Raw genomic sequence first — 16,928 nt, forward strand, 5'->3', positions numbered from 1 at the left:
GCCTTGGAGTCCGGCCGGCTGCTGTCCAAGGCTGCCCCTGCGCGCCTGGCTCTGGTTAGGAGCCCAGAAACCCTTGCTAAGTGCAAAGACTTCTCTTCGCTGGGTTCGTTTTTCTGCCCTGCTCCCTCCCAGATTTATGTCCATTGTTTTCCTCACCAGCCCTAAGTCCACACCCACGCTAACAAGTCCGCGCACGACCGGGGCAGGAGCGTCTCCGGAGCTGGAGGCCGCTCAGTCCACCAGGGGAAGGGAGGGATGTGAATGAGCCGCTGGGTTCTCCATATTTTTGAGTGGAATTCCCTTCGGGGAAGAACGCACGCAATTCATTCCAGACCAATGGTTCTCCAAGTCCGGCGCAGGTCACCGGCCTGACCACTGGGTGGCACTGGTCACACTCGCAACAAGTGTCAGGTGTTTGTTGCTGCGTAGTAGGCAAGTGCTCCGGCTAGGAGTGCAGGAGAGAGGTTGCCTCCGAACACGGATTCTTCCCCGGCCATGCGTCCTGCCTGGTCTCTTCACAGCTGGCCTGCGGACACACGGGGCCGGGAGCCTACCCCGGAGATGTAGGCTGGGTTCTCACTGCTGAACCCGGAGGGCATCCGAACTGACAGTGTGGAATCTCCTCCCTCCTGTGCTGAAAAGGAGCCTGGGCCGTCCACGATCTCTTTCCAGAAAAGACTTGAATTTAAAGACTGTCCCTTGGCGGCCACTTGCAAAAATTCCTTTGCAAGAGAAGCCCGGCAGAGGGCGCCCGCCTGCGGCGAGTCTTCTAAAAACCTCAAATCCTGCGATGCAGCGCCCCGGACCCGCAAACCCCGACCGTAAGTGTCCACTACACAGGCTCTCGCTGCACTCGCCGGTCGAATCCGGGTAAACCACTCGAAGCGGACCTGGAATCCCCTTTCCCATCCAGGAACTGCGCACTCGTGCGCAGAATCCCGGCTCTCCCGGCCGGCTCGAAGGCAGCACGTGTTGCCGGACAGGCTGGGGCGGCACGCGACCCGGAGTCCGCGACAGACGCCCGGTGCACGCGCGCTCGCGCGGGAGGTGCGGCCGTGCAGACAGGCAGGCCAGGGACTCTTCTCCGGAGCACTGCGGGGCCTCCCGGGGCACATTTCTGCGCGACGGAGCGATGGAGGCCTGGACTAAGCCCTCCCGGGAAAGTGCCGCGGGGCCCCCTCTCCAACCCCTCGCCCCGAGTGGCGCTCCCACGGCTGCGGATCCTCGTCCGGCGCCGTTTTCCACGCACCCTCGCTTCGGTCTCCCGTGAGCACCAAGCTCTCGCCTGTGGCTTTGCTGAGATCTGGCCACCCGCGTCCTCAGCAGCGCCAGGGGCCGCGCTAGGGAGAGGGTTCCTGGGAGGGCAGCGCGGTCTGACCGCGAGGGAGCTCGGGCGTGACCCGCGTTCCCGGCCTGCGGAAACCGCTCACCGGCCCGTCTCACCGGTGATCACGAGTCTCCGGGGGCGCCAGCGCAGAAAACGCGGGTGGCGAAACCCGGCGCACCGAGAGGGCTCGGCCTTGCTCAACGCCCCCCTTGCTTTCCGGTGGAGAAGCAGAGGCCGGGACGCGCCAAGTACCTGCCCTGGGAGGACGGAGGAGGCATGCGGCGAGGGGTCTGCCGTTAGGAAGACCGCGCTCTCCCGGGTGAAGGCGCTGGCGTAACGGATGTTGGGTGCAAGTGCGCAGGGGTCAGTTATTTGGAGAGGAAGCGAGGAAGGTGCGCTCACCTCCCATATAGCCGAAGGGCGAGGGTGGGGAAGGATGCCCTCAGGAATTAGCACTGGATCATCAGCAAGCCAGGAGACACCCAAGAAGCCGGCCCCATGGTGTAATGGTCAGCACTCTGGACTCTGAATCCAGCGATCCGAGTTCAAGTCTCGGTGGGACCTTGGTGGGGAAGCTTTTTGGAATCGCACTTGCATCTACTCCGTTTGCATTCCAGCCAAGAGAAGCGTTTATCAGCAGGTTCATCAGCTACCAGGGACAAGGAGGGAGGACCTACACCTTTCATTAAGCGATGAACTTTCAACACAATTTCATTTTTCAAATACTGCATAAGCACTTATCAAAAACCATCTATTTGTAGTAAGTGCATATACGATTTCACAATGATTCTAATCAGAGGAAAGATACTTAAAATGCAGAGAAATATTGGTAATTAAAAACTATACCTCAATGTTTATGGTTGTGTTCCAGAGCGGTATGATAGGGTGATCAGTCACAGACTTTTGGCTTAAACATGTGATATTACTGAAAGAAAATTCTGTGGCAGATTTGGACCAAAAATTTCTTTAAGAGAGAAAAAGAATTTATGAGCATTTTTTGACTTAAATAAAATTATGCAAAATATGTTTTTAAAGGATTCTAGAGCATGTCAAATTGTCAGTGCTTGCGCCCCTGCCACCGACGTGGGAGACCCTGATGGAGTTCAGGCTCCTGGCTCTGGCCTGGCCAGCCCCAGCCGCTGCAGTCATTTAAGGAGTGAACCAGCGGGCAGAAGATTTCTCTGTCTCTCTCTAGCTCTGCTTTTCAAATAAATAAATATATCTTAAGAAAAAACATTGAACTATAAGTTGGTATATTTTCTTTATATGTATTTTCTGCCCAATCATTAAAAACAAAAACCTGGATGCTGTGCACCACAGTGGGCTTGTGGAAGGCTCACCCTGCCCCAGCACAAACAAGCCTTTGAAAAAGTCTTCAGTGGATTCTTGCAAACCAGGATGAGACTGGGGAAGAGTAGCCCATGACCTACACTGAGGAGGAAGAAGCAGGAGAGAGAGAGAGACCTCCACCTGGAATTCCAGTCTGTCTTGGGTGTAGCATGCAAATGATCCTTACAAACAGGATGATTCCACAGTTGGGAGTGGAAAGCCCGCATGTTTGTCGCCACAGCCTCAAAGGTGTAAAACACCCCAGCGGCTGTGACCTGCGGAAGCAAGGTCAACCTCACAAGCGCACCAAGCACGCAGCCCCACACTGGGTGTCGCTCTGGGTTTGCAGGCAGCACCGACTCCCACAGCCAGACCCACCCACGCCCAAGCCCACGCCCATGAGCAGAACGCTGATGGGTAGGGAGGGGAGTGACTCCTGCCAGAGGCTGGGGAGGAATCAGGGGCTGGGTACAGGGACGAGATGGCCGGGACACAAGGACACGGCTGAGCATTTCAGTGTAGATTCTTGACTTGCAGAGCAGGATGTCCAGCGTGGTGATCATTTCAAACTCAGAAGAAAACTGAGAGCCAAAGAGCCCTTCCTGGGCCCTGAGAACTGGAAAACCGTTGTCTTCTGCTGGGTCGAGGCAGCCACACGGGGAGGCAGAAGCTGAGAACCGGGGACCTCCTGCAGTCATGGGAGCAGATGGACCAGGGATTCCGGCTGGGCCCCACCTAACCAGGCCGGCGCACTTGACTGCCGGCTGGACTGTCTCTAGGGTGGCGTTTGCTGGTCTCTCCTGCCAGTGGCTCAGCTGCAATGGCCAAGAAAAAGCATCCATGGCTTTGCAGGCCTAGGCCCAGCTCAGAGGTTCCCAATCGTGTGTCGTTTCCTGCAGCCCAGGCAAGGGTTCCTGTTCCCAGGCAGCAGGGTGACATGTGCCATGGCCCTGGTCTCTAGCCTCCTGACTCCGTCCTGCAATGCTCACGAAAGTGGCCTTTGACCATGATTTTCTTCTGGAATTCACACATGCACCCCCCACCCCCACTCTCTCTCTCTCTCTCTCACACACACACATGCAGTGACTCCTGCAGAGCTACCCACAAGAACACAGGGCAGCCAGTGTGGGTCTCCTTCAGTGGGCGCAGAACTGGCCACAGAACTCACTGCGCACACAAGGGCCACTCTGCCGCCCCACAGCCCCTGTGTTAGTTATCAACTGTGTGCCTGCAGAAGCAAGCAGAGGTCTAACATCAGTGAAGAAGGAGGGCTGAGGGCAAGACGTCTGGGGACAGCCAGGGCAGACTTGGGGCACAGGTGCCAGTGAGTCACCCTCAGTTCTGGGAAAGGCCCCGGCAGGTGCTTGCCAACTCCAGTGTGAGGAGAACGGGGCCTCAGGGCTGGAGCTTGCGAGGTCAGAGGAACAAGGAACGGAAGTTCGTGGAGGTGTGGCAGGGACCATGTGGGGGGAGGGAATGCAAATGAGGGCAGCCAAACTCAGACAGTGGAAGCCAGAGAGGCCGGCTGTGAAGTCCCTTGAGATCTGAGGAGTGTGGACAGAGGAGAGGCTGGACTAGAGCACTGGGGGTGGAAAATGGGGGACGGGAGTGGGGGGCTTGTGGAGAAGACTGAGCACCAGCGGGCGGAGGCGCTGCGCTGGGACAGCCCCTCAGTGCAGGCAGCACGTGGCCCTGGAGCCCTCCCTCCGTTCTGAATGAAAGTCTCCCCTTTTCTCCATTCACTTAAATACCTGTCACTGATGTGAACTCATGAGACCTTATTGTTTTCCTCATGCTTTATAACTCAGTGTTGCCCTTAATTATCTTGGTGCTCAAACTAACCCAGATCGCACAGGAGGAAGCGCTAAACAGGCTGGCTCTCTGGCCTTGCACTCTGCCATCACCATTTATTCCAGCACTTTCTTGCTGTTTAGCATAGCAGGTGGGTCCAGGCTTGACTTGCATGGACCCTGGCCATTTCTCAGCGATGCCCTGATCCCTTTCAGTGGGGACCCATGTCCAGGGCTGGCTGTAGCCATCACTTTCATGATGTTGCCTTTCTGGCCTTTTTCATGGAAAGACCTAGGGGGTGTGTGCACATGCTTATCCCTGTACGTGGCACTCACATAAACATATACATGTCCATATGCACATACATATGTGTCCATGTATACATGCAGGTACACCTGCACACATATGTGTTAGAAGCATGAGCTGACACACCCATGCCCCCAACTCCAAGCCATCTCTGCAGGATTCTGTGTTTCTCTGTGCCCCTTCTTGCACACTGACAGCCCTCAGTCCATAATAGCAACAGATCCACTCACTTGCTTGAGCCTAAAATACATTAGGTTTGGAATTGTTCTGCCCATCTGGTACCAAAAATCAGCCACCAGAAAGAGTTAAAGGTTGGTTTGCAGCTTGCCCAGTCACCCTCACCCTCTTTTGCAAGAGTGAAGGTGTATTGTCCAATGCCCTTTTTCCCCCAAATTGTGTTCTGTTCCTTCCCATGTAGCCATGTTTCAGAATAGGATTGAGTTCATCTGAGTTCAGTTTTAGTTTTTTTGTTTGTTTGTTTGTTTTCCCCATTCAGTTCCCATCTTTGTTTATGTGAAATGGAGTTTCTACATGCTTTCAAAACTAGCTTCCTTGTGTTCTGGTTTCTCTTCACTGTATTTTCTATTCAAAAAGTAAGAGAGCTATGCATATGTGTTCCTAATACCCCTTCATTTTGGAACCAAGGAGGCAAACAGTAATACTCAGTGGCAGTTTTTTGTCACTATTTCCTGGAACCACACTGTATCTCTTTTGTAGCTGCATAGCCCTCCCATCTGTCCATTCCTTTCTGATATTTGTTCTGTAAATTCCCGTTGTCTAGGGGGGCTCACGTTTTCTTGCAGGCAGTCATTTTAAAGTATTTTGGAAGTGGGCATCTGGCCCCGTGGCTATGAGACTCCTGCTTGGGATGCTGGCACCCCCTGTGGGAGTGCCGGGTTCATGTCCTGGCTCCAGTTCCCATTCGGCTTCCTGCTGATGCACCTGGGAAGCACAGTAGGTGATGACTCAAGTGCTTGGGTCCCCGCCACCCATGTGGAAGACACAGATTGAGTTCCAGGATCCTGGCTTTAACCTGGTCCCAGTTCCAGCTGTTGTAGGCATTTGGGAAGTGAGCCAGCAGATGAAAGAGCTGTGTGTGTGTGTGTGTGTCTGTCAGTCTGTCTACCTGTCAAGTAAATAAAGCTAAAATATTAAAAATTTTCAAATATTTTGAGTGGTATTTTTCTCTCCATTTCTTTTGAGGCATGTCAGCAAGACTTCCATTTCTCCTTTGAATTTGTCCATGGACTCCTGACGCACAAAGTGTTTTATGCATTCCAATGTTTTCTACAATTTCACCTTGAGCTGCCTTGCTCCTCATTGTTCTCAACACTCCCATGAGTCTACCTCGTGTGAGAGCGGAGGGAAGGGAGAGTCAACCTCTTCCTCGCTGGAGTCTTCCTGCCTAGCACAGCAGTCGCTTTACAGGAGAATCGGCAGTAGGTGACCACTCCCTTGAAATGAGTTTAATAAACCGCGCATACGAATGAACAACCGGGTAACTGGAGCAGGAGGCTCCTGCCCTGGTAGAAAGGCAGTAACAGTAGCAGTGCTTTCCATTTGAGTGCAAGAAAATATAAAACCACTTTCTACCTCAATGTCCAAGGATATTTTTAAAAGTTGGTGGGAAATGGAGGCAAAAGTTTATTTTGATACAAAATGTTTTGGAATCCAAGCATACAGTGAGCCTGCAGAGTTGTGGACTATGAAGGAACTGTGCATGTACTTAAAAAAATTTTCTCCAAAATAAATCTTTTAATTCCATTTCCCACAAGCTTTTTGAAGTACCCTTGCGTTTTCTACCCACTGGAAGATGGATGGCTAACTTGTTGGAAGTAAACCTGGAATCTCTTGCCTCCTTTTCCCAAGTCAGATTTGCCTCTCTTTGGAAGAGGACTGGGAGAAAATGCCACAAACGGTTATTACTTGGAAGTACAGCCTCAAACACAAACTGTTTCGAGTCATCCCTTCAATGTTATCCGTAGTCTTCAAAAACAGATAGCAGAGGATGGTTTTGATCCATCGACCTCTGGGTTATGGGCCCAGCACGCTTCCGCTGCGCCACTCTGCTGACAGGCTACTGTACTTGCTCTTCTAGTTTACCAAGTTAAAGATCAGCCGTCTTTTCTAGCCTCTGTGGCGTCGGCTCCCTCCGCTCGACCTGCCTCGACCTGCCCAGAACTGCTCCGAACTCAGAGAAAACCAAGGTGAGGGGTGCCAGGCGCTAGAGGAGGCGGCGGACAGCTCCCCGGCCTCGCTGGACCCTGCCCCGAAACCACGCGCCGGGACCCCGCACCGAGACCCTCACTGAGACCCCGCGCCTAGACCCACCCTGCACTGAAACCCTGCACCGAGACCCTGCATCGAGACCCCGCGCCTAGACCCACCCTGCACTGAGACCCTGCACTGAGACCCTGGACCGAGACCCTGCATCGAGACCCCGCACAGAGACCCAGCACCCTCCCGGCGACCATCACGCGCTGCAGCCTCGTCCCGGAGCCCGCCTCCTTTGGACCCTCAGTCCGGTCCCATCCGGCAAGCGGCAGAGCCCGGCCTGGCAGGTGCAGGTGCCGGAGGCTTGTCTGCATTCCGGCCCGAGAGCGCTACCCTTTGCCTTTCCATACATCTGCTTCTCGTCTCACCTCCACGTCTCACCTCTATGGACAGGAAATGAGAACCCAGCCTGAGCCCCGCTGGGGGTCACTCGGGCGCAGCCAGGGCACTCGATCCCCACATTACCTGGGAGGTCCCGATCCCCACAACAAAGATAAATACAATGTATTCACTTTTATTTCATCAATCAGAATGATTGGCCAGGAAAGACCTCATCAAAACAGAGTCTTAACACAAGAGGGGTCCAAAAAATTAGAGAAGCAAGTGGTGGCTCCTGTGCGTGTATATATATCATAAAGCTATAAGGACTATAACTATTTGGTAACATATAGTCCAAAACGTGTAGCATGGAAACAGTCTATGGTAAAAATGGCATCTCATGTCAGGAAATTATTTTATACTCAAAAATTATTTCAGAGTAACAGCTGCACATAGTGAAGAAGGAAACTCTTGCTCCACACCATAGACCAAATACAGAGGGCCAGAGAGAATGAGAAATCCGAGAAGACCGAATGTTATAACGGAAGAGCTAAACTCCAAAACCCTTAGAAAGAAAATGGGAGATTGAGAAAAACCCTTTGTGGACCAGATCTTATGGCAACTGGAAACCATTATACTTAGCGAAATAAGCCAGTCCCAAGGAGACAAGCAGCAGAGGCGTGCCTTGATCTGGGGTCACTAATGGAGTACCCGCAACGTCAGGTACAGGAGTGAGATGGGCATGCCGAGGTCGGAGGACTGGTCACAGCCCTGGCTCTGCTGCTGAGCCAGTGCTGAACTGTGCGGGTTAATCTTAGGAGTACAAAGTAACCTGAGAGTAGATCGTTGTGAAAATGGAGGGGAGGAAGAGGAGGGGAGGAGGGGAAGCATCCCTGCTCCTAATCTGTACCTACGAAATACGTGGACTTCGTCTACCTTGCATAAAAATAGAAAGCAGACCCTAACTGCCGGTGGAGGCTCCGAGCGCCCGGAGCCAGCAGCAGCCGGTGCAGACGGATCTGAAAGACTGTGGCTGCTACCAGTCAGAGGGAGGAGAGTAACGGGTGGAATATCCTCGCCAGCAGACCCTCTCCAGGTGCAACCCAGGAACCTGCAGAGAACCTTCAGGGCAAGCAGGGCCACGTATTTACAGACATTTGAGCAAAATTCCGGCAAAGATCAGCTCTCTCACGCAGGCTGATCCTCACGTGCAAACAGCTTTCCATGAGGGAAGGGGCCGCCAGGACTCAGAGCTAATGGCAGGGCCAATGATGCCGGCCTAAAACGATCCCGTTTTTGATGCAAGCATCTGTTTCTTAACAAAAATAAATGACTACGTAAATACCACAAATAAGGAATTTCTGGATGTGGTCAGAGAGACAGACCTAAGTGCAGACAGCGCGGCCGCCATCCCCTCCTCCGGGGGCCTCTGGGGCAGGGGCGGGGTCTCCCTGCACGGGCACTGCAGTCCCCTAGTTCCGCCCCTCTCCCCACGCTCCGGGACCCGGGTCCCCACGGTCAGAGGCCCCCGCGCGGGAAGGAGGCGCCGTGCCCGTCTCGGCCTCCAGGTGGCGCCCTCGCCCCGAGCGGCGCTGGCGCCCGCAGCCCGGGCGGCCCCTCTGAGCTGGGCCCAGCCTGTGTCTCTCGGGGCTGGAACTCCCTTCTCTGCCGTCAGGATGCCTCTTGTTATGGCGTTGCAGAAATACGAAGCAACTCAGGAAAACTAAAAGAAGCCCCGGGGTTAGGGTTAGGGTCGGTGTTGGCCTAGGTTTGTTGGAATTCCCACATCCCATGCCTGGTCCAAACCCCAGCTTTCTGCTAATGCTCACCCAGAGAAGCCTTTGACGATGCCTGTGCTCGTGTCCCTGCCACTCATGGGGGACCTGAACTGGGTTCCCAGCTCCCAGCTATGCCTGGACCTGCGTGGGGAGTGGGCCAGTGGATGGAAGCTCTTAGAAGAAGGGGTGGGGAGAAGGAGGAAGAAGAGAAGGAAAGGAGAAAGAAAAGACTCTAGCAATCGTCAAGGAGGATATCCAAAATTAATGTCGTCGCACATTGCAGGTGGGAGCCACTGGGGAAGACAGTTTGATAGTTCCTCACGCTGGGATCATGACATGGTCCAGCAATTCCACTTCTAGATGCACCCCCGGAGAACTGAAAGCAAAGCAAAGCCCACACAAATACAAGGGGCCTCTTGCTCCGCCCGGAACAGGCCCACGACCTGTGCTCAGCCCTAAGGCAGGTCCTCACAGTGGATCTGAGGGACAGGGCTGGTTAGGACCCTCTGCCCAGCGCAATATCCTCATTAGCCACAAAGCTAAATGGAAACACATCCCATGAAAATGCACCAAAAGTGCTGTTGCTATCTGTTGCTATGGAAATGTCTAAAGTTGTTTCAGAATTATCAGGGATGGGGGAAGTTGTAGGTGGAGGAAGGAGAAAGAAACAGGTGTTGTAGGGAAGAAGGCCTATGGTATTAGTCTCCATTGTCATTTTCTTGAAATGCTATTTATTTATTTATTTATTTGAAAGAGAGAGAGAGAGAGAGATCTTCCATCCATTCCTCAAATGGCCACAAAAACCAGGCTGGGCCAAGCCAAAGCCAGGAGCCAGAATCTTCTGGCCTCCACACTTCGAGTAGGCCCAAATCAGCAGGCCAACTCCCTGTTCTCTGGAAAAGGCTTTGCTTATAAACACAACTTCTCTGCCAATGTCACAGAACAGCAGCAGCAACAGTAGCCGCCCCCACCCCCACCCTCACCCCCTCCACTGGGCTGTCCTAACCCTGTGTGGCTTTTACCTTCTCTCTGATGGTCGCCTCTCTGGAACCAGGCTGTGCAGGACACAGCACTGTTGCAGACTGAGGCTGGAATGTGACCCAGCAGCTCACCTGAGTGACAGGGGTCCAAGCTCTTGGGCCACCCTCCACTGCTTTCTCAGGCCATAAGCAGAGAGCTGGATGAGAAGTGGAGCAGCTGGGACATGACCCAGTGCCTACATGGCTGATTCTACCCACTACACCACAATGCTGGCCCAGCCCATCAATTTTGAAAAAAAAAAAAAAAAAAGTGTGTGTGTATTTATTTGAAAGAGAAAGAGAGAAAATTTCCCATACAATGGTTCACTCCTCAAATGGCTGCAATCTTTTTTATTTTTCCCCCTAACAGGAGTTTTCCAAGCTACCTAGTGTAGGATTGTGGTCAAGACCATGAGTTCTGGAGACAAACGCACTGGGTGCTGTCCTTTACTGGGCTAACATAACCTCTGTGCGTTATCTCCAAGCTTTAACTTGCACAAATGTAAACCCCAGAAGACAAACACAGATCTGCACTACAGAGGCTTGAAAACGCTGAAAAGCAGTAAATATAAAAGCTGTCACCACGTCTACGTTTTACAGTGTGTGTGGCTCCAAAGATCTGCCTTGCCAGTGTGAAGACTGGAGAGATGCTCCCGCACTGTGCTCCCCACAAAGTGCCCAGCTGTGTGGCAGCGGCTGCTCCACGTCCCAGTTCTGCTGAATTCACTGCCTGGGCTCCTCTACCCTCTCCAGGACAGCCAGGATTGTGCCATCTCTGTCCTTCATCCCTCTGGTACCCTGGGGTCAAGGAGCAGTGTGGCAACAATTTATTCTAACAGACGTGTAGAATTAACATATGCGCAACAATACTGTTAAAGATCCCTGTGGCTGCTGCTCTGGTTTTAACTTGTTAAGGGGACGTGGTCTTTCTTTTGATCCTCGCCCACAACGTTCCAATGCATCCATGCTCCAGCTCATATTATCTTAAGTCTCGAAGCTGCGGTCCATCCCCAGCAGCCACAGGTGAGGAAAAGGTGAGCAGAGGGCCGGGAGCCCAGCCAGCAGTTCTGTTCCCAACAGACAGAGTGTGTGGGGTTCACCTGCCAGGTGGAGAGAAGACAGCTGGGCGGGAAAGTTCAGAGGGAATGCAGAGAAAGGGAGAAAAGAACAAAGAGAAAACCGCCTCTGGTTTTCATCTTCCTCCTTGGAACCAAACGAATGACACAGAACTGACATGTCTCAGTGAGTTGTCCATGACCCAGCATCAGGGTCCATGTTTCCACTCTAGGACAGTCTCACCCTGGAGCTGCTGGGTCACATTCCAGTGCTGTGTCCTGCACAGCCTGGTTCCAGAGAGGCGACCATCAGAGAGAAGGTAAAAGCCACACAGGGTTAGGACAGCCCAGTGGAGGGGGTGGGGGTGGGGGTGGGGGTGGGGGCGGCTGCTGTTCTGTGACATTGGCAGAGAAGTTGTGTTTATAAGCAAAGCCTTTTCCAGAGAACAGGGAGTTGGCCTGCTGATTTGGGCCTACTCGAAGTGTGGAGGCCAGAAACACCCCTCCATTTCTATCCTGGAGCAGAGCCCCGGACCACGGCCGGTGTGGGCATCACAGCCCCCCCTTAGGAAGGACCCTGGGCTGGAAGGCAGGCAGGGATTTTTAATTCCTTTTTTTCTTTCTGTTGTAATTAGATCTGATCTTCCCTGACCCGAGAGCCACAGAGACCCGCGTGTGTTCCCTTCCCCTGGCCCGAGTCCCGTTGCTTCCTGAGTGCCCAGGGGACTAGGGTTTGCACCCCGAGGACGCGCCCTATATGCCACCCTCTGATGGACCTGCTTTCCCACAAGAATTTCTAGAAGCAAATAGAGCCCGTCACAGCCAGAAAAAAGAAAAGAGAACGCTCCCTGTTGTTGTCTTGACTTGCTAACCATGCAGAAATGATGGGGCGGTGGAGACAATTGAGGAGGCTGGGACGCGACAAGCCTCCCCCAGCGCCCGGCCTGTCCTCAGTCCTGCTCCCAACATCTCCGAAGGTATCTACTGCGTGCGGTGGTTCCAAAGCAGGTGCGCGCGGCCGGGCCTTTGAACCACTCTGGGACAGCAGGACACCCCCCCCCCCCCCCCCCCCCCGCCACCGGCCACCGCAGGCGTCCCGGTGCCCTAGTGGGCGATGGCAGGTGGCGGCGGCGGGAAGCAGGCCCAGGGGCGTGTGTGCACCTGTGCCTCAGCGTCGCCCCTGTCTGCGCCTGTGCAGGAGCTGCGCTCATATCTGTTTAACAACCCCACTTTCCCCCAGAACCGCCAGGAAATGCACGCTGCTCGGTTGTCCTGACCGCTGGGCCCGTGTCCTGGCGCCCCTGCTCCTCAGAAGCTCACCCATCACCTTTCCCACCTTTTTATGGGGGGAGGGGTTCCTCTGGCACACTTTTAATTTGACATAATATTCTTAATTAAACTGTTTAGACCAAATGCTGTTTCCTATTGTCATTATTTGCCTGCAGTAATAAAACTCTCGCATAATTTAAAAATGTCAAAAGATTTTCGGTAGGAGAGCAAATGGATACAATCATTTATAGAAAAATGCAAACGCTCAAGTTCTTTTATACCTTGCAATGTCATTTTTTCCTTCTTGAATTTCCCATAAACTTATCTTTCAAACGTAATATTCTTCCACGCTTAGAGGTTTTTAAGGAAGTTTCTCCTAATAAACATAGACATGTACATCACTTCAAATATCATTGAAATTATTAGCTTTACAGAGCTAAACACTAATTTTGAAAACTAGTCAGTATTTTTTAAAGATATACAATGATGAGAATTATATCTAAACATAAATGGGTGTAAAAATAGATTCACAGATGCGTGGATTTCAATAGGAATTAAATTTTAATGTTAGTTCTATGCCAGTTTTTTTTTTTCAATTTTTAAAAACTTATATAAAGTGAACAAATTTCAGGTATTTCATATATACAGATTTAGGAACACAGTGATACTTCCCACACTAGCCTCCCTCCTCCTTCCTTTCTTATTCTTTTAATTTTTATTTTTTTAATTTTTACAATGGCATGCTTTCAGTTTAGCCAATGTTTATTTTTATAACTAGTAAGAAACGCATTATTTTATTAAGAGGAAAGGGCAGTTGTTTAGTAAATGTCCCTCACTTTAAATTAGATCGTCGGGTAACAAGTATGGAAAATAGTTACCCATAAATTAGGAGAGAAGCCAGCAATCGCTTGTAAAAGGAAGAGGGAGGCACCCGCCCTCTGTGAGTTTCCGTAGTGTAGTGGTTATCACGTTCGCCTAACACGCGAAAGGTCCCCGGTTCGAAACCGGGCGGAAACAGGATGTTTTTACGCGTGAATTTTGCTCCTAGGAGCTTTGGTTTGAACTCCGCAACCGCTGCGACGCTTACCCTCACCCCACCCACCCAGCGTGCGGGCTTCCTCCGTCTGCGGGCACCCGGGCAACCTGGTTCCTCCTGCTGCGGGAGCCGGGGAGGAGGCACGGCTCGGAAAGCGCAGGAGCAGGGCACCTCGGGCTGACCGCGGGTCTCTCCTGTGCGGGTCGGGGGCCCTGCCGATCCGGAGGGGCCGGGCCGGCATCTAAACACCCTGAGGAAGCGAGCCCGAAGCGCCCGGGCAGGGTGGACGCTCGTGGCTTGGGCAGGGTCCGCGCAGCCGGTGCGGAGCCGCAACCAGAAAGCATCGCCCCTCCGTGAAACGTCCCAGAATGGAGAATCCAGCTCAGCCCCAAGCTGGGGCCGGAGACAGAGCTGTGCACGGTAATCAGGATCCAGCCGAGCGAGGGGAGCCGGGGAGCGCCCCACAGCGGACGCAGGGAAGAGGATGGCTGGACAGTGCCTCACTAAGTCCATCCCAAGTAACGCGTTAACGGAACCCCAGAGAGAGGACAGGCGGAGGTCACTGCAGGAACCCTGGCCGAGCGCGGCTCTGAGTGCGGGCGGGGGAATCCGTCCTCAGGGTCACGCCTGAGCCCTCCCGGTCCAAGTCGGCTCTGTGCCGTGAGGACCGAGTGTCTGGGGCTGGACTTGTTCAGGGGCACAGAAACGCGTCGTCTCAGGCCTCCGAGGTGTAGGAAGTGGAAAATCGAGTGCCAGCCTCAGGCCAGGGCCTCCTCGCCGAGTCATCACACGTAAAAAGGCCAGGGACTGAGTGAAGGAGGGCCCGCCGTGCCCAGCCCAGGAGGTGGGGGCCTCAGGGCCTGCTCACCTGCGGAATGCCCTCCATCCTAACGCTGTTCGAGGAATAAGCATTCAAATCACAGCAACCCGGCTGACAGAAGCCACCGAAAGTATTCAAATGAGCCGGTCCCTAACGCATTCACGGTGCCCTGCCTGCCTTTCCCGCAAAGCCAGACGGTCCCCCTTGCTGCCGGCTCCTGCCGCCTGACCACGTGCCCTGCACGGTGTGCCGGCCCCTGCGTCCAGGACCTGTGAGCAGAGTGAGCTCCGCTCCTGAGCCTCCCTTATGTCTCCTCTTGTGGCCGCACTGGACAGACGGACACAGAAAGGGAAGGGTTCTTGAGACCAGACGGACAAGGGAGGTCTCGGGAGCACATCCATCAAAACCCACAATGGTCTCCAGCACATACCCAGTCCTCAAGGAGCCAAGATCTTCCGAACTTGTATCTTTCACACGTGCCAATACGAGCAGAACTTGTCTGGTTGAGGAAGTTCCAGCATTTTTGTACACAGGCACAGGCTCACAAAGTCGACACTGTGATCATGTGCGTCTGCACAATGTATAAAACGAATTAGAACTCGAAGCATCTTGACACCATGTATACCTCCAGGGTTGGAAATGATGCAAAGATAAAACACACAGCCTAGCAAGTTTTAAAAATTAACCCTGAACAGTGAACATGGAGAAAAGTTGGAAAATAAATGGAAACTCTACAGAGACTCATATGAGCATATTGTGCCACAGGGCTAGGTTACAGGCAGTAGTGTGGACCTTGTTAAGACTGGCTCTTTTCCACGTCATTAGCTGCATCGTGAAGTCCCACGCTGCTTTGCAGGGCGTGGCTCCCAGAGAACACAGGCTCCCGTTCTGTGAGGCCCTGCTGCTATGGAAGGGATGTGAGCATTCCCCGTTGAGTCTCCTGTCTTCTGTGCCGTGCTTCTGTGTTGGTCAGGAGTCACAGGCAGACCACTGATTCAGCGGTAACAGCTGGTGACGCCACATTGGCACTGTTTCCCAAGGGCCTTCTTATCCTGTCTTGCCCGTAATTATTTTCAGACCAGTCGGTCACTTCCCTGACAACTTCAGGCAGGTGTGGCTTTAACTCATTACAAGTTCTTAGAAATCCATGCAAATGACACAATTTTTAAACAGAAGTGGCAATCTACTCACCTGACTCCCCCCCACCATCACCCCAGCAGAAATGCACTGGGCTGAAAAAGCCACCTTTAGGCAATGCTTCTGAAATTCACATTTAGAAGACTGGATGGCAGCTAGCTCCAAATCTGTCAGTATGGTTTGAGTCAATTCAAATCTGTCTTCTTTTGCAAAGCCCACCAAATCTTCAAGCGAGCATGGATAAATTGTGTTCCTTTTCGCAGTCCTCTTACATGAAAGAGTGGATAAGTTCTAGAAATTTCTGATCCAGCAGGGCATGAAGGGTAAATGTTTGATTTAACAGACAGTGGAGACAGTTTTGAAAGTGCGGACCATTCACAGCGAAGCGTGCACCAGTTTTTCTGTTCCTTTTCGCAGTCCAGGAATCACTGTACTTGAGGGATGCTGTCTCAGACAAAGGTGGGAAAAACTCTCAATACAAATATTCGACAGAGAACCACGACCTAGGGATGTATAAAAATCAGTTTAAAAAATAAAACAAGATCCAATAAGATACACTCAGTGTGATTCAAAAGGCAGGTCTGTCCACTGTATGGACAGTAAGTGCCTCAGACTCCCTGCAGCCCCAGGAGGCCATGCACCTCACAGGTGCAGCCCTGGCCCGTAGACTACAGATGCGAGTGAGGTCCCCCGGTGACATTCCCGGTGACAACCTCAGCTTTGGCGTCTTCAACAAGGGTACAGTTTCAAAAGATGAGGCATTGCCCAAGCAGAAACACGGAGAAGAGGGCAACCCAGCTGGGCAGGAGGTGTTTCCACCCAGTCTGGAGCTGAAGTGCGTGAGTGACACACACTCTCCATGGAAACCATCAACTGCCAGAGTTGTCACCAAACTCAAGACAGACATTTCCAGTATGTCTCTGACGTTGAAATTGACATCAATTTCAGAGTTGGGGCACTGTGTCCCTTTCCTTTTACATTCCATTTGTTAGAACTGACAGTTGTTGCTGTGGGTACTTCTGGGAGGAGGAGCGTGGTGGGGGCAAGAGGCGTGGAGTCACCACACAGACACCTGGCCAGAGGCGAGCAGCCCGCATACTCCTTTATTTCTGTTGGTACAGCAGCTTATATAGGCAAGGCAGCCAATCCGGTCAAGGGGCAGTTTATGCCCTAACCAATCACAGCCTGTTGCCAAGCAGGCTCCATTGCTAGGTGGGTTCCCAGGTGGGTTCCAAAGCCATTCCTGAATAACTGACGCATGTTTGCCAGCAGCCATCTTGGCATGGCCTTCTCAATCCACCACAAACAAAATTCCACAATGTGCAGCCCAGGCCCAGGAAGGGTTGGGCCTCACCAACACCAGGCTGGGAAAGCTCAGGCTACATGTGCAGGGATGTGATCGGAGGCCATTCATGGGCTGTCCTGGGCCCGTCTCTCTGTCCTCCCAGCTGCAAGGCTGCTTCCGTGTC

At 52.8% G+C, this 16,928-nt stretch overlaps 3 non-coding genes across 3 annotated transcripts; 2 read left to right on the forward strand and 1 right to left on the reverse strand.

The window, feature by feature from the left end:
• Nucleotides 1–1,819: 1,819 nt before the first annotated feature.
• On the forward strand, nucleotides 1,820–1,891 carry TRNAQ-CUG (transfer RNA glutamine (anticodon CUG)). The gene has a single exon. It is a non-coding gene; the product is annotated as a tRNA-Gln (tRNA).
• A 4,861-nt stretch (nucleotides 1,892–6,752) lies between these two features.
• TRNAM-CAU (transfer RNA methionine (anticodon CAU)) lies at nucleotides 6,753–6,824 on the reverse strand. The gene has a single exon. It is a non-coding gene; the product is annotated as a tRNA-Met (tRNA).
• A 6,586-nt stretch (nucleotides 6,825–13,410) lies between these two features.
• Nucleotides 13,411–13,483, forward strand: TRNAV-AAC (transfer RNA valine (anticodon AAC)). The gene has a single exon. It is a non-coding gene; the product is annotated as a tRNA-Val (tRNA).
• The last annotated feature ends 3,445 nt before the right edge of the window (nucleotides 13,484–16,928 follow it).

Source organism: Oryctolagus cuniculus, chromosome 5 (assembly GCF_051225735.1).
Source record: "Oryctolagus cuniculus isolate XC-2025 breed Fujian yellow rabbit chromosome 5, ASM5122573v1, whole genome shotgun sequence".
NCBI lineage: Eukaryota > Metazoa > Chordata > Mammalia > Lagomorpha > Leporidae > Oryctolagus > Oryctolagus cuniculus.